The sequence below is a fragment of the Octopus bimaculoides genome, chromosome 13 (genome assembly GCF_046866305.1).
Source record: "Octopus bimaculoides isolate indiv1 chromosome 13, ASM4686630v1, whole genome shotgun sequence".
NCBI lineage: Eukaryota > Metazoa > Mollusca > Cephalopoda > Octopoda > Octopodidae > Octopus > Octopus bimaculoides.
In genome coordinates, this window is record NC_142940.1 from 4,985,074 (window position 1) to 5,006,210 (window position 21,137).

At 35.5% G+C, this 21,137-nt stretch overlaps 1 protein-coding gene and 1 long non-coding RNA gene across 5 annotated transcripts in view; one reads left to right on the forward strand and one right to left on the reverse strand.

The window, feature by feature from the left end:
• Positions 1-2,783: 2,783 nt before the first annotated feature.
• LOC149132801 (uncharacterized) lies at positions 2,784-19,516 on the reverse strand. Its single transcript, XR_016243935.1, has 3 exons — positions 19,224-19,516; positions 9,267-9,411; positions 2,784-3,062 (listed from the first exon to the last, which is right to left on the reverse strand). It is a non-coding gene; the product is annotated as an uncharacterized LOC149132801 (long non-coding RNA).
• A 77-nt stretch (positions 19,517-19,593) lies between these two features.
• Positions 19,594-21,137, forward strand: part of LOC106872422 (protocadherin gamma-A3) — a 430,239-nt gene continuing 428,695 nt past the window's right edge. Inside the window, exon 1 of one of the 4 annotated variants that reach the window (XM_089361416.1) lies at positions 19,594-19,974. The gene's annotated coding sequence lies outside the window, so the exon portion shown is untranslated. The remainder of the gene's footprint in view (positions 19,975-21,137) is intronic. The other 3 variants (XR_016243938.1, XM_089361392.1, XM_089361409.1) reach the window with 3 other exon arrangements.

The window sequence follows — 21,137 nt, forward strand, 5'->3', positions numbered from 1 at the left end:
TTTTTAAAAATGCTAACAATCAACAATAAACAATACAATATGATATCTGATAGCGGAAACGTACATGGAGAGTATTACAGGGTGTATGGAGATACATGCCCAGGCATGACTGTGTGGTTAAGGTGCTCATTTTGCAAAACATTTGGTTGTAGGTTCAATCCAACTGAGTGCCACCATTGGCAAATCTCTTCTACTATAGCACCAGGACAACCAATGCTTTGCCTTGTGAGTGAATTCTTTGGATGGAAACCATATAGAAGCCTGGTATAGACATACATGTGTGTGTATACATACATACATATATATATATATATATATATATATATATATATATATATATATATATATATATATATATATACATACATACATTTCAAAATGTAACCACATGTGAAATGTTGGTGATTTTTCTCCTCTGTATTCCTTTTCTCTTGGACTTTCCTCTGTCTCCTGTTTCTAAAGAAGAGCTTTGCTAGCAATTTATATTGTATACAAAGGGTGCAGCATCACACCGATAACCAGCTGGTGGCGAATCTGCCTGGGGTTAAACTAGTTGTAACATGAAACAGCTACTTTGATGTGGTGACTAACTTTACTTTTGATTTAATTTTAAATATTCCTTTATCAGTTATTTGTCCTACAAATAATATAAATGTTATGTCTATAACAGATTATATCATCAATTACATTCCGTAGTTTATCAGTCAATTATCTTACAAATATTGTAAATGCTATATATGTAATAAATTATGTCTTTGATTTTCTTCCATAGTTATGATAGTGTTTGTGTAAAGTATTATATACATCGACCATAGCAGACTAATATTCCTCTCGTTTATTACCATAAGAATGATAGGAAATATTCCAATAATATTGGTTTCAAATTTTGGCACAAGACCAAAATGTCAGTTACGTCAACCTCAGTGCTCAGCCGGTGCTTATTTCACCAAACTCAAAAGGATGAAAGGTAAAGTCGACCCAGGCAGTGTATGAACTCAGAACATAAACTTAGAATAAATTCAGTTCTGGTAATGACTCTGTCAGCTCCCTACCTTAAATATCTTGATAATATTAACAACACTTGAAGGGCGTTGAGCTAAAAGAAACTATTACCACATCAGGTGAAATGCTCAGCAGCGTTTCATCCACCTTTAAATTCAGAGTTCAAATGCCACAGACTGACATTGCCTTTTATTCTTTTGGGGTCGATAAAATAAGTACCAGTTGAGTACTGGGGTCAATGTAATTTATTTACCCCTTCTCTGAACTTGATGGCTTTGTGTCAAAATCTGATACCAATTTTAACAACACCTCTATCTTAATTATGTGTTTGTTACACCCATGCTGTCTTCACTTCTAAGCCTAAGTGAAAGCAGCATGTTCTTTGTCTATCTCCTTACCTTCTTGGAGATTTTAGGTAAAACTACACTAATGTGTCCATCTGTTTTAATTTAATTTAATACTATGTCTTTGTGCAGATGAGGATTGTTCTGCATTTTAAATTGATGTAATGATTGCATTGTTTAATTAAATGTAGTTGCTTGAAACAATCGTACTGCATTACCTCTGGATATCCTTGTTGTTTATTTTGATTTTAATCACCTTATTTTGAAATTGTATGGATAATACCGTACTAAATTTATTGCTGAAGAACCTACATAAATGATTTGTTTATAGTAATCAAATGTTTGTGTTGTTCATCAGTTCATGCATTTCATCTGACTGATGTTGCCTAAACAGGTGCATGGTGTACCACACATCAGGCTTCAATGTGATTGCTCAAAAACACAATGCACCACCCAATCCAGGGATTGAAACCACAGTCCTGTGATCATGAGTGCAAACACCCTTAGCCACTAGGCCAAGGACCATTACTCACTGTAGAAATGACTATTAGATAAGTAGTAAAATAGTTCAGTAAATGATGCTCAAAGGAGAATTTCATTGTTTTCTGTGTCCATAGTTTATGTGGTTTATTCAGATTGATTTGTTGAAAGGATATCTTGAAAATAATCTGTGTTTGTGCCGAGCCTAGCATTCATCTTGAAATGTTTCAATGGCTCTTCCGGTGGTTTGTCTGCCCCAATCAAAGTTAATTGCAGCAGCAACAAAACAATAATTACATTCTCGTTATTTTTACTGCCATAGCTATTTTAATAACATGTCATCCATGAAATGCGTGTTTGGAAATGAGAAATAATTCTTTAAATAAATAGCTCTCGATGTCAGAGTCACTACAATGAATCACATCTGTCTTTCATCGTGACTCATATTAAATGTGTGACTCTTGTGGTCATAAATTATTCAAATAGAGATATTCATTAATGAGTGACTGCTTTCAGGAATCTTGCTTCGTCTTTCCGATGCCGCCACAAAAGAGGGTTAATGACAATGAATCAAAATAACTGTTGTGTTTAATGACTACTTCTTTTTGTCGCTGCTGATGTTGTTGATGTCGTTGTTGTTGTTGTGGTTATTTTTGTTTTTTGTTTCTTCACCCATGTTAAAATTGGAAACTTACTTGCAGTTAGTGTCGGAGCAAAATCAATCGACTCAAAATTAATACCATTCACCAATTTAGCTCTTCACAGAACTCTCGCTATTTCTGCGTCTATCGGAACAAAATTTCTTTGTCCATTGATTCCAATTACAGAATTTTTCACTACATGTTGACTTCTTCACAGGATTCTCACTTCAACATAGAAAACCAAATTACAACAACAACAACAACAACAACAACAATAATAATAATAATAATAACAACAACAAAAAAATGGAAATATTGTATTAAAAAAATATTTTCAAGTAACCGACACTGTTATTGAGCAAACTGGAAAATATTTGCCAGAATGAATCTTATTCAGGCCAACAGAAGAATTTCAGCTAATTGGCATTAATTTTTATTTATTTATTTATTCATTCTTTTAAATGTTGTTTTCCTTTTTTTATTTCAACACATTTTGAAGTGAAAAATTTCAAAGTTAATACAATTATTCTTCGTTGTTGTCTTTATTTCTTAGAGGAAATATGAATTATTCCTACATTCAATTTTGAAGCTTATTCTGCAAATAAAAATTAAATTAAAAAACAAAAAAAAAGCATTTGAATAAAGTTCAAAAAAAGAAAGACATGAAATAATATTTTTGAAAGAATTTTAGTTTTTTATCATAAAATTATCAACATTTTGTGAGGCAGTGTTGTTGTTTTTCTCTCTATTTCTTGTACGAGTCACTGAATGCACACAAATGCATTTCTCATGTGTGTGTGTGTATCTGTGTATACGCACACATATACTCAGTCACACACATATGTACACACAAAAAAACAGGCATGAAATATGTTTGAACTCGTACACACATATCTTTGCTTATCTTTGTATGCATGTGTGTGTGTATATATATCTATGTATGTATGCGTATGTATATAGATGTGCATACATAGGTGTGTGTGTGTGTGTATGAATGTATGTGTGTATGTATGTATGTGTACATGCATGCCAGTGTGTGTATATAAGTGTAAATGTGTGTGTGAGTGTATGTGTATGTGTGTGTTGTGTGTGTGTCAGTGTGTGTGTGTAGGTGTGTGGACATAATTTACATTTATTATCAGTAAATGTTGAATGGTCAAAATGTGTATATGTGTGTGTGCATGCAGTGTGTGTGCATGCAGTGTGTGTGTGTGTATGTGTGTGCCTGTGTTGTGTGTGTGCATGTGGTGTGTGTATGTGTATGTACTTGGGTGGTCAAAGTTCAAATGCTGCCACAGTCTATGTGGATGGTAGACTCAGTCCATTACGTCATTTAACACCATCACTGACACCTTAAACACTTTTAGCAGAATCCACGTTATGGCATTCATTCACCATCATCATCATCACCACCACCATCATCACCATCACCATCATCATCATCATCACCACCATCATACCCATCATCATTTAACATCTGTTGAACCATGCTGGCATGAGTTGTATGGTTTGACCAGGGCTGCTAAGCTGAGGGGCTGCACCAGACTCCGGTCTGATTTGGCAAGGGATTTACGGGCTGGATGCCCTTCCTAGCGCCAAAGTGCACCACCAGACATGGACCCTGCAACTTGCCAAACAGTTTATCATGCTTTGAGGAAAGCAGCTCTGTAAAAAGCTGAAACAGGTAAGACAAGTGTTTAGTCTTGCTGGATGGGATGAACTTTCTAGTACTGTAAAGCGTGAGAGAATCTTAGGCAAGTTATTCCACTTCAGTGCAGCTATTGCTCTCTTCAATCAGTAAACTCTCACAACGCTTCATCGCCATTCTTTGCTCCCTCCAAGCTCTTACCTGTGGCAATTGGTCTTATTAAACACCTTACGGCTTTTATTGCACTTTCACAACAAAGAAGAAAGGGCACCGGCCAGCCCAAAGGTTGGGGTGGGCCCTAACTGCCTACCTCGGTTGCTATGGTATTGAGGTAGATCTGGTCACACTCCCCAACCATCCTGCTAATGGGGACAAAATCTTGATTTAAAACACTGGATAATGATGGTGATGATGATTTGACAGTTAGCAGGCCAAAACTTCGAAGTCACTATCACCAATCATCTTGTTCAACTATAATAAATAAGCAAGCAGCGAAAAGTATTATGTAATTTTTCAGTTTAATGTAAAATTGTTTTTTTAATGCAACCCAACGTAAAAACAAAGTATACCTGTGTATGTGTGTGTGTGTGTGTTTGAGGATGTTTGTGCTTGGGTGTGTGTGTGTGTGGAGAGAGAATGTGAGATGTGTAGCATGTGTTTGCATGCATATGTATGTATAATTAAAATTTATGTGCATGTATATTGATATATAAGCGCATACATATTTTTATTTTCACACACACACACTCACTTATGCACACACATGTGCATATATGTGCATATGCTGTTTCCCGTGCAACATCTGCAGAGTCTGTAACCAACGATAGAGCTACATACATGCATGTATGTATACATGTATGTGCATATATGTATCACTCTCTCTCTCTCTCTCTCTCTCTCTCTCTCTCTCTCTCTCTCTCAATGTGTGTGTGTGTGTGTACTAAAAATAATGTTTGACAATATATTTGAAAAGTCAGCATTTTTCTGGGGTTTTTTTTTTTTTTGCGATAAACATTTTGAATTGTTATTTCGTCATGAACAATTAGAAAAAAAAATTTTTTTTTTTCCCAAAATTTTATCAAACAAATCTTTCTCGATGCATTTGTCCGCACTTTGTATAGATGTGTTTTGATAATGTTGACATTTGTATATTTTTCTTTCCAATCACACGGCATTTATTTCAATAGGAAATTAGAGAAAGCTGTCAGCAAAATAGCAATGTTTACACCACCATCATTATCAATATCTAATTAGTCATCATCATCACAGCCATCATCATCATCATCATCATCATCATCAGTGCCATTCTCGTCATAATCATCATTATCATCATCATCATCATCATTGTGGTCGTCATCATCATCTTCATGACTGCAACCATCGTCATCATCACTGTCTCGTTCCTACCATCATTGTCATCAGTTTCATCATCACTTTCATCGTCATCATCATCGTTATCATCATCATCATCAATATCACCACTACCACCACCACAACCACACCTATCACCAGAACCATCATCACCACCACGCCCACGCCCACCACCACCACCACCACCATCATCATCATCATCATCATCATCATCATCATCATCATCATCACCATCTCTGTGTTTACACTTTATATTTCAACACTTGTTTTCAATGGAACACAAGCTTACAAAGTAATTCTCTGGTTTTGTTTTGTTTGTTTGTTAGTTTGGGTATTTTTCTTTTGGTTATTTTGGGGGGGGGGGGGGGGGGGGTTCTGTACATATGACATTTTGGTGTTTGGATATTTCTTTTTTTCTTTTTGTTGTTATTCGTTCTTGCCTTTTCCTCTCAACTTGTTAATCAGTATTTATAAGCTGAGAAGCTGCAGTAGTTAATTGGTGTTTAAGTCTGGCATAAAGTTGACGAGATTAACTTTCTGCAATCCTATGAATTTGCAAAGAAGACTTTTACAAAATATACAATTTCTTTGAATCAGATAAGTTTGTGAGTCAAGAGAAGATCTGCGCTCTCATGTTAGACATCTTATTAACGCTACTATTCATTAATTTCTTATTTAATTATCCTATTTTTATTCTTTTTCCCGCCTTTTATCAATAGCTACAGGCGTGTCTGCTTATAAGAAGTTTGCTTCCCAATGACATAATTCTGGGTTCAGTCCCACTGCGTGGCACCTTGGGCAAGTGTCTTCTACTATAGCCAAGGTCTCACCACAACTACAATTTCATTTGGCTTGATGAGTTTTCTCAAGCACAGCGTATCGCTAAATATCTCGGTCGCTTGTCATCATCTTCGTGGGCCCAACTTTCAAAAGTCATGCTTCACCACCTCATCCCATGTCTTCCTGGGTCTACCTCTTACACAGGTTCCTTAATTCAGTATAATTTTAGATCAAGAAAATCCTTGAAGCTTGAGAGAGAGGAAGAGAGAGGGGGAAGGATTGAGAGAGAGAGGGGGAAGGATTGAGAGAGAGAGAGAGAAACAGACAGCAGACAGGCAGAGAAAGTGAAGTAGAGAGAGTGAGACATAGAGGCAGACAAATAGGGAAACAGAGAGAATGGGAGGGGGAGAGAGAGAGAGAGAGAGAGAGAGAGAAAAGAAGAGAGAGAGAGAAAAGAAGAGAGAGAGAGAAAAGAAGAGAGAGAGAGAAAAGAAGAGAGAGAGAGAAAAGAAGAGAGAGAGAGAAAAGAAGAGAGAGAGAGAAAAGAAGAGAGAGAGAGAAAATAAGAGAGACACGAACAGGAAGAAGACAGAGAAGGAGGGACAAGTAGAGAAAGTGAAAGAGAGAAATAGACAAAAACAAATAAAAAGAGAAAGAAAGAAAGAGACAGACACATACACACACACACACACATGGAGTGAGTAAAAGAGAAAAAAAGAAAGAGAGACAGAGAGATGGAAAGAGAGAATGAGAGAATATTTAAGTGTGAAGAGTAGGGCTTGATGCATGTCTATGGAAAGTAATGAAGCTGAGAAGGGAGGAGAAACAAGATAAAGCGAGGCTCTATCTTTATATGTCCAATGGTAACACCAATGGCTGACTAGCTGGGAATTATCATAGCTTGCAGGCTTCAATATGAAACCTTTCTTTCCCAGTCTGTGTGTTAGTCTCCTGGGAAAACCTTCCCTTCACCTTTATTGTCTTGCCAGGACTGCAGTGGCTACCCTTAATCCCCATCACCAATGCCATAACCTTACTTTGGCATTCCCCTTTTGTTTTTCCATGACTATTCTTCTTCTTCTCCTTCTTCTTCTTCTTCTTCTTCTTCTTCTTCTTCTTCTTCTTCTTCTTCTTCTTCTTCTTATTATTATTATTATTATTATTATTATTATTATTATTATTATTATTATTATTGCAGTGAGCTGGCAGAATCGTTAGCATGCCGGGCAAAATGCTTTGTGGCATTTCGTCCGTCTTTACATTCTGAGTTCAAATTCTGCCGAGGTCAACTTTGCCTTTCACCCTTTCAGGATCGATGAAATAAAGTACCAGTTACATACTGGGGTTCATATAATCAACTAGCCCTCTTCCCAACAAATTTTCAAGGCCTTGTGTCAAGAGTAGAAATTATTATTATTATTATTATTATTATTATTATTATTATTATTATTATTATTATTATCATTGCTTTTGCACAGCTTCTAATGCTAGAGATGTACTATGGTGAGAGCTGTTCACTACCAGCGAACTAAAGTAACACCCCTTATTTTCCAGGCACCATACGGAGTATTCCAAATGGTGCTGTTTTCTGCAAGTGCTCCACCCTTATTGCAGTCCCTATTTGTTCCACATACTTCCCAAGATTTTTGCTCACTGTTCCCAGGGCTCCGACAATTATTGGTACTACTGCTACCTTTTTCATCAACCACAACCGCTTAACTTCCCAAGCTAACCTGTCATATCTCTATTATTATTATTATTATTATTATTATTATTATTACTACATTGCTTTGCTTTATGTAGCAGGTATAGATTTATATATACCAGTTAGTAACAGTTGCTGTCTAGTAAACACTCACACCACAGACACACACACACACACACACACACACACACACACACACACTTATGTATGTATACATAGATGGATATACATGATTATGCCAAGTGAAAACCCAATTATTAGTAGAAGATATACAACAGACATATGTTATTTTATGCAGATTAAGATGGTGGTTACTGCTACAATGATTATCAAGGCTTCTCAGACAGAGAAAAAAAAAGAAACAGGGGGAAAAAACAAAAGAAAAACAAACATGACCAGTTCCTCCCAGTGGAATGATTACGTAATACGTTATACAGAAAAAAGATGTTAATTATTTCAGTAGAGGAAATATATACTACACTTGTGTGTATAGAATTTTGGAAGTTAAAATGTGATAGATGAATCGAATTGATGTGTGTGTATGTGTGTGTGTGTGCACATTTGAATAGACAAGAGAGAAAAGTGCTCAATAACTCTGGTAGATTTTACTGTGTCTGGGGAAAGTCATTCTCTTTTATTGTCTTATTATATAACACACTCACTGGTTCGATTTCCACTCATTTATTTTTCTTTTTTTCTTATGAGAATACATACATAAAACATACATACAAATCTGCACATGCATACATGCACACATACATACATACATACATACATACATGCAAAAATACTCTGTTGTTGATGAAGTTCTACTGAAGGAGCCTTGGAACTAGGTTAGAAACCAGTTCTTTCTCTATTTGCAAGAAACCTTGAAATAAACTGAATAATATACATACATATGTGTGTGTGTGTGTGTGTGCATGTATATATATGTATATATATATATACATATATACATGCATATATATACTCATATATATATATATATATATATGTATGTACACATGAATGTATTTATATTTGCGTATGTAAATCTATATGTGTGTGTGTATTTGTGAGGTGTGTATGTGATGTGTGTGTGTGTGTGTGTGTGTGTGTGTGTGTGCATGTCAATGCACGCATAACTTTAACCATATACACATACATATGCACCCAAGAATTTTGAAAAACAGGAAATGTTTATGATTTCCTTAAATTAGTGTAGAATCTTGTACGAATGTAAACCATTTTTGAAATCAAATGAACGGCAGACAGGATATAAGAAATAAATATTTTCTATCTGGGTGGAAACGTACATCTTGCACATGAACATAGCAGTTCCTGTCTTCTGTTACATTTCAGATTTTAGCTGAAGTTTCACTGCCCCAACTTCCTCCAAGACTGGTAAGCATGTTGCGGTTGATACTCGGTTTGAAGCTCTGCACTGCAGACTGATGATGGCTGTTTGGAAAATATGGAGCCGAAATAAATTTACGATGGTTAAATTATTTTGAAGAACAAGAGGAATTAAAAATGTTATCATTCAGCGAAGGATTTAATTGGAATTACCGTATTTTAATGCTTATAGGAAAACCTCGTGTATAAGGAACCCCTTAATTTGGGGGTTTCAAAATTTAGAAAAAAAGGTTTTGTAGGGAATTATAATACTATCCCTGTATAAGAAACTCCCATATCTTTTAAACCTAATTTTTGACAAAACTGGGTACCTTATACACGTCAAAATACAAGTAATCACAATTCATTGATACACGTCACAAATTATATATTAGTACTAATATAACTGTCTGGTTTCCATACAGAACGTGTTCCTGGATATTGCAACTAAACCTACTTTTAAGTTGTCAAGCTACTCCTTGAATCTGTGTATCTTTAAAGTCATCTTTGCATAGAAGTAACTGCAAAGGTTATGCTTGCTGAAATGGTCCAGTAATCCAGAAAGACATCAAGAGCTGTTGTCGAACTGTCGGCATCATACTCAATCACCCATGCATTATTCACATTCTATTTCTAAATGATTTAAATTACTATATTTTCCATCTCATGAATCATATACCATAAATACCAAAGTATCTTACTCCCAAAATTTCTCAACCATGTGTCTTGGGCTCACTCCTCTGTGCAGCACCTTGGACAAGTCCCAGACCAACCAAAGCCTTGTGAGTGGATTTTGTAGACAGAGACTGAAAGAACTCCATCGTATATATATATATATTCGCGTGCGCACATGTGTGTATGTGTGTGTGTGTGTGTGTGTGTGTGTGTGTGTGTGTGTGCGTGCGTGCGTTTACTTTCCACCACTGCATGAATCCGGTATTGATTTCTTTATGCTCCTGTAACTTGACAGTTCAGCAAAAAGGAAAAAGATCGATAGAATAAATACCAGAATCGATTTCTTTGACTGAAACACGTCAAGGTGGTGCCCCAGCATGGCCGCAATTTCAAGACTGAAATAAGTTACTGAGAGAAGAAAATTATAATAGATAACATATCTAATTTAGGACAAATTAGTTGTGCATAAGTTCGGTTCCCTACTGTCGACATGATCTCTGCAAATTATTGTCCACAGAACTTGTCTACTCTACGACTTCCGATGCAGACGCCTAAACAGAATTGGTCGGTTCCAGATCGTCACAAAGATCTTTGCTGTATAATGTAGAGATTATTGATAGGTTGTGACCTTACTTTCTCCAACTAAAGTTTGGACGCTGCATTCGTCAGTCTCGCTTCCCTTTGATGGACGAGAACCGGAACACCTTTAGCATTGGTTTTCGTTTAAAGATTGGCGAGAACGGAAGTTTTGTAAATTCAGGAAACTCAGACGAGGAACGAAGTATTACAAATAGTTTTGAATAAGTAATGGAATATGTGTGTGTGTGTGTGTGTGTGTGTGTGTGTGTGTGTATACATGTATGTATGTGCGTGTATTTTCGTGCATGTATGTGTGTGTATATATATATATATATATATATATATATATATATATATACATGTATGTATGTGTGTATTTTCGTGTGTATATATATATATATATATATATATGTGTGTGTGTGTGTGTGTGTGTGTGTGTGTGTGTGACTGAAATATTCAACAGGACGTATTTAACATTTTTGTGTAGCTATGGGTGTAGTATGTGTACACACAAGTATGTATATATATATATATATGTGCGTCTATGGGGATGTATGCATGCGTACACACGCTTATATATGTGTATGTAGAAGCAATTATGCGAATCCCATATTTGCCTCTTTATCTGTCCAACTTAATCCCTTTTATACCCACTTTTTACCCCGTGGAATCGATCCCCTATAAAGACTTTGGGGTCTACATTTGAATCTTTTTGAGCATTAGTAAGTGTTTTCTATGTTATATCACACGTTCGATGTACGATATAACGGAATAATAATAATAATAATGTCCTCGCAAATCGTTCTACTCATGATACTGTAAGAACCCTCGACAATACGCAACACTCGGCTTTTACACTGCGCAAATGACTCTTTGCATATGTCCATTTATATTGTGACACAGTCCATTAGGAGTCAACCAATAGGGGTGTTCTACTTCTGCCAGACTCTTTCTTTACCTCACACATTATCATCTTTGTGAAGACTGCACACCCCTTCCTCCGTCGCCCAAGTAGCTATAATGTTATGACTCCTTGCGTTTGTGATAAGTGCATACCCTAGGTTTCCATGACTATGTATCTATAACTTCAAGGCTTTCCCGATTGTGAGAATTTTGTTTCTTTATGATAAAAAGATATTTGCGTATTTTCATTCTCGCTTTCTTAAATGTTATTTTCTATTGCTTTTATTCATGTTTTTCTTTATATTTGGTTGGTGGCAGCCCGCTTTGTGGGCTCAGCTGCCTGGTTGCCGTGCTGTTTAGCATATTCAACAATTTCAAGCTTGTAGCTAATGTATTTGATTTCTCAGCTTAATTGCTATTGTGTAGTGCCACAAAGGAGTATTGTCAGCAGAATAACAAAACTGACAGGTAACAGATGGTGGGTGACTACTTCGATGGTACTTCTTCCCCTCTACAAACGGCGTGTGAGGTAATCATTATTGTTGACTCACCTTAAGCCAAACAATAGAAATATTATTCTGATACTGATAGTGATAAACACTTGTAACCTTCTCACTAGGCACTAGTAATACATTACAAACCAAATAAATATGGTACCTAAAGCCCTGGAATATCTTTTAAAAATGTGAATTTATGTGACAAAACAAGCCATTTAATGAAGATGAGATAGCTTCAAAAATTCAGTTTCTATTCTGAGTTTTTAGTGGTGCGATGCATCGAGATTATTCACACGAAGAGTACTTGATAGCTGTCTTATGATCCTAAAAATAATATAATAATTAAATCTCAGAGTTGCACTCCTTAATTTTCCTACCTGAGTTTATTTACTTATTTTGTTTTTTACTCTAGGCTCAAGGCCCGAAATTTTGGGGGAGGGGGGGGGGGGGCAGTCGATTAGATCGACCCCAGTACGCAACTAGTACTTAATTTATCGACCCCGAAAGGATGAAATCATAAGTTAATGATTCTTTCCCTTCGTTATGTACGTATCGTAAATTCATTCAGTTTTATTTGCTCACTTCACTAGAAGTAAATATTAGTTCCAACATTACATTTTTGTTTTTCCTTAGTTCTTATTCAGCATACATATATATACATGCATATGTGTGTGTGTGCTGAATAAAAATGAAACAACAAAGCCAAGGCAGTGTGAAATTTCTAGGACATTTATAAAGTGAGGGGTATATATTTATATACACATGATCAATAATTACATAAGTAGTTATATATATATGTGTGTGACTATATACATTCACACTCAGGCATTCTATAGTTAATATACATTTACAAACAAACACGAATAAAAGTTTTAGCGAAAAACTAATCGCTCTCACATACATACATATAAATATAATTGTATTCATATAAAATTTAAATGAAGTCATAACACATGCATATATTTACATAAATTACAAATACATGCACGCATAGCCACGTGCATAAATAATTATATGCAAAAGATATATGTACGCTGATATACATATGTATACACACACACATACATATATATATGTATAAACATATACATACATATATACATATATGTGTGTGTGAATGTGTAATGGGGCCCTGTGATGAACGGCGACTTGAAGAACAAATACAAAAACAATGAAAGCCAAATGGACGGACTCAGTGAATATATTTGTCTGACGGGCGTCAAAATAATATTTCACTCTGGACGTCCATTTGACCTTTGTTGTGTTTGTTTCTGGTTTTTCTTCTTGAAGTTGCTGTTCGTTACCGCTTCGCCTATTGTCGCACGTCCGTGCGGACCTTCCACGTTCCTCCGACGATGGTCTGGAGAACTAGATTCACGGATCGTCTTTGCACTTACTCGGATTATGTTACACTTTCGAATTCCCTCGTAGAATTTCCATTTTTTACCTTTGATTACACACACACACACACACACACACACACATGCACGTATGTAAGTATGTATGTATGTATGGATGGAGGGAGAGAGGGATGAATGAATGTATGAACGGATGGATATATATATATATATATATATATATATATATGTGTGTGTGTGTGTGTGTGTGTGGATGCATATATAAATAGATGTGTATGTATATATCTTTACATCTGTGTGTGTGTGTGTGTGTGTGTGTGTGTGTACGCACTTGTGTACGCTCGAACGTACACATGTATACACATTCAGAAACGGATGTTAGAACGCTATCACATATGGCTTATGTTCCTCGCCACTACTAGAACGGGAACATGTCAGTATATATATACGGCCGTGTAGGATTGCAGCTTCGTGAGGACAATGTCTGGAAGAATCTACTTGTTATCTTAATGTAAATTTATAAAGATGCAGAGATACATATGGGAATTGCAGGCAAATAACTAAGCACAAATTTGTGCATGCGTGCTTGGAAAGTAACGAACACGAGCACGTGCAAATATTCGCATACATAAAAACATAAATATGTGTATACGTTTAGGCACATAGTTATGTGTGAGCACAAGCATAAATTACGAATGAAAAGAGTGTTAATATAACATAAAATAAAAACAGAAATGCACATGTACATGTATAACGATTATAGAAAAGAATAAAATATGTCAAAATATAAAACAGCCGTGATACAGGTGAAACAAAAGGGAATAACGTTAAGGTGAATTACAATTGTACTGATAATTTTTTAAATCTTTGTTGGCTAGAAATAGGGAAAAAATTATCATACACAAACACAGGATTCATCCCTATACTGCAATTGCCTCACTGACAACACCTGTCCACTTCACAGTAGATTTCAACAGAACAACGCTGCATACTGAGCTCAGGTCTCAACCAGTGACAACACTAAGTATGCTATACGTCTTACAGAGGATTCTTTGAAATTTAGATATGGTCCGCATAAATTTTCGTTCGGACAAAAGTTACACCACTGTTTCCATTTGAACCTTCCGTTCCTGAAGGGTTGTAATTTATCTATAATTGAACAGAAATTTTTTAATTTGTGAGAACTTGCTTCAAATAAGAATCATATAAATTTCGATGTAACCATGGCTCATTATTATCAAGTCTGACAAACGAATGTTCGTGCTTAAAAAATCGATTTTTAAATATCACTTCAGTTAACTTAATATTTACTCTAGTTTCATCTCATTTGGTTGTTTCTACTTTAGCATTGTATACTATCGACTTAGCCAAACATTGAACATCCAGTGGGCAATTTTTACAAAATCTGAAGTTGCATAATTGGTGTTGGTCAGCTGTTGGTCTATTTGTTTTCATTCAGCTATGCAGCATTATAACCCTCTAACATAACAAGCGAATTTGTTACCAGCTGAATAACTAAGCTTAACACATTTTCTATTTAATATCTTACTACACCTATGCTCCAGTGGAGAATGCTAATTAACCAAATAAAGGAATTCCCGAGTTGCATTAGTTCTTATTACTATATTAAATACTGGTTTGTATCATAAAATATTCCTCTTCCCATGAGAATTCCTTTCTCTGCAACTGATATGCAAAAAGAAAATAAAACTGGGAATTGAGTTTCTGGTTTAGATAATTAGTTCACTCATAACGTGGTTTGGTTATATTTAAATGTATTTCAGTCTTTCTGATTTACAGTGCCGTGTATAATTTTTTTATTAATGATGAGCCATCTGAAGCACATGTAAGTAAATTATACTATCCACTAATGTGCTCGTTTGATTTATGACTGCATTATATAGTAGCTGAAATGCTCTATTGACTGGGAAAGGAAACTGGGTACTTTTTTGTTGGAGCAGACAACAAATAATAAAACTCCCTATCTATTTTTTCTGTACATCAATACTTCGTAAAAAAAGAATGTATTTACATTTTTAGTTCACTCACAGTAAGGCTTTGTAATATATACATGAATTAAAATCTGAGCTTTGACCTCATGAAGCACTTTTGTGAATACTGGTTTTAAATTGTATATAAATAGGTGGTTTGTTTCAGGAGAAAGCTATCTATACAAGCTGAAATTGTTTGGTCAAGTATATTGCTAGCAGAGTATGTAGATATTAAAACAAAAGGCAGGTGTTTATGGCAGTATTTTAATAAAAATTGAAAATAATTCCATAAATTCTCGTCTTTGTTTTAATATATACGAATGTAAAAGTAAAGTAAAATTCCTTTGCAAGTCAAATAGACTCACAGGGCTGGTTTCCCTGTTGCCATGGTGTATATATACTCCACGCCTGGATGGGGCACCAGTCCATAGCAGGGTTAACATTTTTGCCTGCTGAGTGGACTGGAACAACATGAACTTAAGTGTTTTGCTCAAGAACACAATGTATTGCTCGGTCCAGGAATTGAAACCACAATCATAGGATCATGAACCCAACACCCAAATCACTAAGCCATATGCTTACACTTGTGTGTGTGTGTGTGTGTGTGTGTGTGTGTGTGTGTGTACACACCCACAACATCCATTTGTCTTTATATATATATATATATATATATATATATATATCATCATTTAACGTACGTTTTCCAAGCTGGCATGGGTTGGACGGTTTGACTGATGTCTGGAGAGCTAGCGGCTGCACCTGACTCATGATATATATATATATATATATATAAATATATATATATATATGTATGATTATATATGTATATATACATATATATACATATGTATATAATATATATTATATGTCATATCTATCTATCTATCTATCTATCTATCTCTCTCTCTCTCTCTCTCTCTCTCTCTATATATATATATATATATATATATATATATATATATATATATATATATATATATATATATATATATACATATATACATACATATATAATACATATATATATATAGGTTACACACTTATATAAATGTAATGCATTTATATATATATAGATGTGTGTGTATATGTATATAAAGTGATCCACTTGTATATTGAACACACACACACACACATATTTGTATACAGAAAGAGAAAGAGAATTTCCTATAACACATCTCCATTGAACATGTGTACACACACATACACACACACATACACACACACAGACACATTGAAATGATCAATAATTATGCTTAATAATTAATTTACATTTTGTGGTGTTTGTATCGGGGAGGAGCAGAAAATGTGATGCATTTGTATATCATGTTAAAATCTCATCCTACCCATCTCTCTTTCCCCTATTCTTCTCTCTCACTCTCTCTGTCTCTCTCTCTCACTCTGTCTCTCTCACTCCCTCTCTCTCTCTCACTCTCTCTCTCTATCTATCTATCTGTTTATTTATCTCTCTGTCTATTTATCTATCTATCTAATTCCCTCTTTCTGTCTGCTTGTGTATATTTGCAATTCCCAATGCAAGAACTGTTCGACTACGTCCCCTAGTTTACAGACTTTCCCTCCCCTTTCTCTCTCTCTCTCTCTCTCTCTCTCTCTCTCTCCCTCTCTCTCCTGTCTCAATTTTCGGCGTCCCCCAGCAAGTACAATGATAATAATGTTGATGACAAACAATAACAGTTTCTTCCCCCACCTCCCTGGAGAGCTTCTACCCCCTCCTCCAAACACTTTATGCACATTCTCTGCCCCCCTCCCCTCAACTAATTTCTATTAACCACTTTGACTCCATGCAGTTGGTCAGCATGCTAGAAATAACAGCTAAATCTCCCTGAAATTACACAGTGAAATTCTTAAAAAAAAGTGGGAGATAAAAATATAGAACTGGATTCCTCTGATGAGATGGTCGTGGTTGGAATGCCTTTGATCATATGTCACCTCAATCAGGGATGACCTAGGGTTAAACAACAGTCATTAATAAATATCATCTGAACCTATAGGAGAGCCTGCTAGAAATAACAGCCAAATCTCTCCCAGCTTAGAAAAGGACACATTGTATAATTACACAAAGGAAAGAGGCAGGATGATCATGGATGGGATGGTCTATTTAAGTAGGGCTGACCTTGGGCTAAACAACAGACGAACCTACAAGAGAACTTCTATATGGCCATTCGACCTGTTAGAAATAGCAGCTAAATATCCCTCAAATCACACCTCAACCAGCTTAGAGCTTTACACATTGTATAATGTGGGCCTAGGCACCCTGCACACATAAAAGAGTCAGGATGGTCATGGATGGTATATCTTTGAATATAAGTCTACATGATCACTGCTGGCCCAGGGCTAAACATCTTCATCATCCATCATTATTAGGTCTCCTCTACCTTTTCCCCCCCTCTGTTTCTTTCCTCACCTTCTCTCATATTCTGTATCTCTCATACTCTCCCCCTCCTCTTTCTCTCCCTCTCCCTCTCTCCCTTTCTCTCTCTCTTTCTTTCTTTATGTTTCTCTCACCCCCCTAACTTATTTCTCTTCTAACATTGACCCCTTTCAGCAATTTTTCTCCCCATTTTCTCCCACTATTCTTGTTTTTTCTTGTTTATTTTCGTTATCATTCTCTTCTTCTTCTTCTTCTTCTTCTTCTTCTTCTTCTTCTTCTTCTTCTTCTTCTTCTTCTTCTTCCTCTCCTCATCCTCCTCTCTTTATTACAGTCACTGCCTCATATCGCCATCACCACCATCATCATCATCATCTCACTTTCTGCAACCACCAGCACCATCACCACCACCACCCTCACCACCACTACCACCACCACCACTACCTCCACCATCATCTCCACCACCACCACCTCCTCATCGTCTCTCCTCTCTCCCACCTTCCCACTAATGCTCCTCCTACCTTCTACCCCCCACCCATCTCCCAATCAGCAGTGCTATTGTCAGCAGCCATGATAGTGGTAGTGGTGACAGTGGTGGTGGTGGTGGTGGCGGTGATAGAGTGGGGAGAGGCAGTTGTTGCAGTTGTTTCAGTGTTGTTGTTGTTGCTATTGTTGTTGTTGTCCATTCATACAATAATACTACATATATATATATTACTCACACACGTACATGTATGTAGATGCAGTTATATGTTAGTTTTGATTCTCCAAGAGAGAAAGAGAGAGAGAGAGAGAGAGTGAGTGCATGAGATACGAGAACGAGAGAGAGAAGGAAAGAAGGGTGCCTACAAGCTGCCACTGCCGCCGAGAGCGTGAAGAGAGAGAGAGAGTGAGGGAGACGGAGAGAGAGGGAGAGCGATGAACCAACCTACAGCACCACCAGAAGTGGGACAGCTGCAACACGCCAGGCAACCCAGCCAACCATACATTGAACCAACCAGCCAACACGCTTTGTCAAACTCCATAGCTCATCTCTAGTGAATCTGCCTTTCTATTTCTTTCTTACCACCCTCTCATACAAGCTCTTTTTCTCTCTCTCACTCTCTACATCTGTCTCACTCTTCTTCTTTCCCCCCCCCCTCCTATTTTGTTTATCCAATTTCAATTAATTGGATAACTTTTACTCTTTCACGCTCTTCATTACAGTTAAATACACTAAACTGTACTTTATCTCTACTTTGAATGCAGCAACATTAGCCAAACACACACACACACACACACACACATATATATATGCAAACTTGCCATTCACTTTCTTTCTTATTTTCTCTTTCTCTCTCTTCATCTCTCAACTTGTCTCTCTTTCTCTGCTCACCCCTCCCTTTTACTGCTACTCATCACTCCCCCTACACACTTCGTAAATCCTCATCATGTACAGATACATATACACACATATATAGATATAAATATATATATATTTGAATACTACCTTCTTTTATTCTGCTTTCAAAATTTTTGTCTATTTATCCTCCAAGTCAGTTGATATCAATATCTCTTGTTCTAAATTTTGAAGCTTTGAAAACAAGAAAGAAAAAAAAAGACAAAGAAGAAAAAGAAAAAAAAAACAACCAAAGCAAGTTTTCAAGCAATAAGTTTTCATTTAATTTTGCTTTATAATTACTATTTTCTCAGTTTCAAAGTTTTACAAAAAAAAATGAATTATTGAACACATACACACATCAATATATAATTCAATAAACAAACTCACACACACACATCCACATATATATATATATATATATATATATATATATATATATATATATATATATATATATATATATATAAATCTGTCTACCTACCTATCCATATCTATCTACCAACCTGTCTACCTACCTATACACATACATACACAGACATATATATGTATATAAAAGCAAAGCAAAAATTATCAGAGTGTACTAAAAGAAAATAATTAAAACTAAAATAGAAAAAAAAAGCAACAGCTTTCAATTTATTTTATTTTGTAGTAGTAAATGTCTTTCTAAATTATTATTACCTGAAGAATGGAATGGTTTTTACCTTTAGAAGAAGGAAAAACTGCCTGAAATATTCACAGGTGAAGTTTTTAACAATATAAAAGGATATCTTTTTGGATTACATAAAAGCAGGAAATATCTCTAAAAAAAATTAATTGAATTATTTTCTTATTTTTTTAAAAATAATCTTCACTGAAAAAGGTAAGAATTTTTTTGTTTTTTTTTATATAAATAGATTCTTGATTTGAAATTTTTTGAAAATTGTTTCTAAATTTTTACTATTATGATCATTTACAATATTCTTTTAATTTTGTCTTTGTTGAAGTTGAGCATTTTGAAATGAAAAGTTAAAATGCATCCTCAGAAATTCTAAGACAGTTTACATAAACAGCAAGCTCATTCCCTCTCCCATTTCCCTGTTAGATGAATATAATTAAGAGCTTCAAATTTTCATTATTTACATTATTTCGTTGATGGGTATTTTTAAATAAAAAATTGTAAATATACATTTCGAAATTATAAAATTTTTTACACAACCAGCTGGCTCACTCCTCTCGCTTTTTCTCATTAGGTAATATAATTAAAAACTTTAAATAAATGAAATTAGATTGACCCTCCGCTTGTTTGTGATACCAAGCGTTGATTCATTTCATTATCTGTGATCTTCATTGATTAAATAGCATGGAAGAAGTTCAGTATTCATTCCAGGGACATGTATGTCCTTCATATAATTCTCTCAGACCAAAACAGCGTGATACAACATGCAACAAATACCGTCCCTTTCAGTTCCAGATTTAAACCTATTGACAGGCTATTACATGCTTTTATTTACCAAGTTTCCTGTACAAGTCTTGGGCCAGCTAGAGGCTTTGCTAAAAGGAAAAAAAAACGTATCCAATAAAACTTTTTCCATGAACTGGGATTGAACTCAAACCCAGGATCCCAAAGCTGCAAAATGTAAAGTGAACTGCTCCCCCATCCATCCATCCATGTATGCATGTATGTGTGAGTGTGTGTGTGTGTGTGTGTGTGTACATTGGGGGGGGGGGTCAACCCATGCTAGCATGGAAAGTGGACATTAAACGATGATGATGATGTAATAAACATACAAGCATACATATACATGTATACATTTATATATGCATGTATGTATCTATATATGCATATATGTATATATATATATATCTTTCTCGACCTTTATCTCTCCGTCTCTCTCTCTCTCTCTCTCTCTCTTTCTCGCCCCCCTCTCTCTCTCTCTCTCCATCTCTGTGCATAATATACATATAACATAAAAAAATAGATCAAAGGTTTTTCTCAAAGCATAGGTCAATTTCCCAGATTCTGTGGTGTATATTTTCCACACC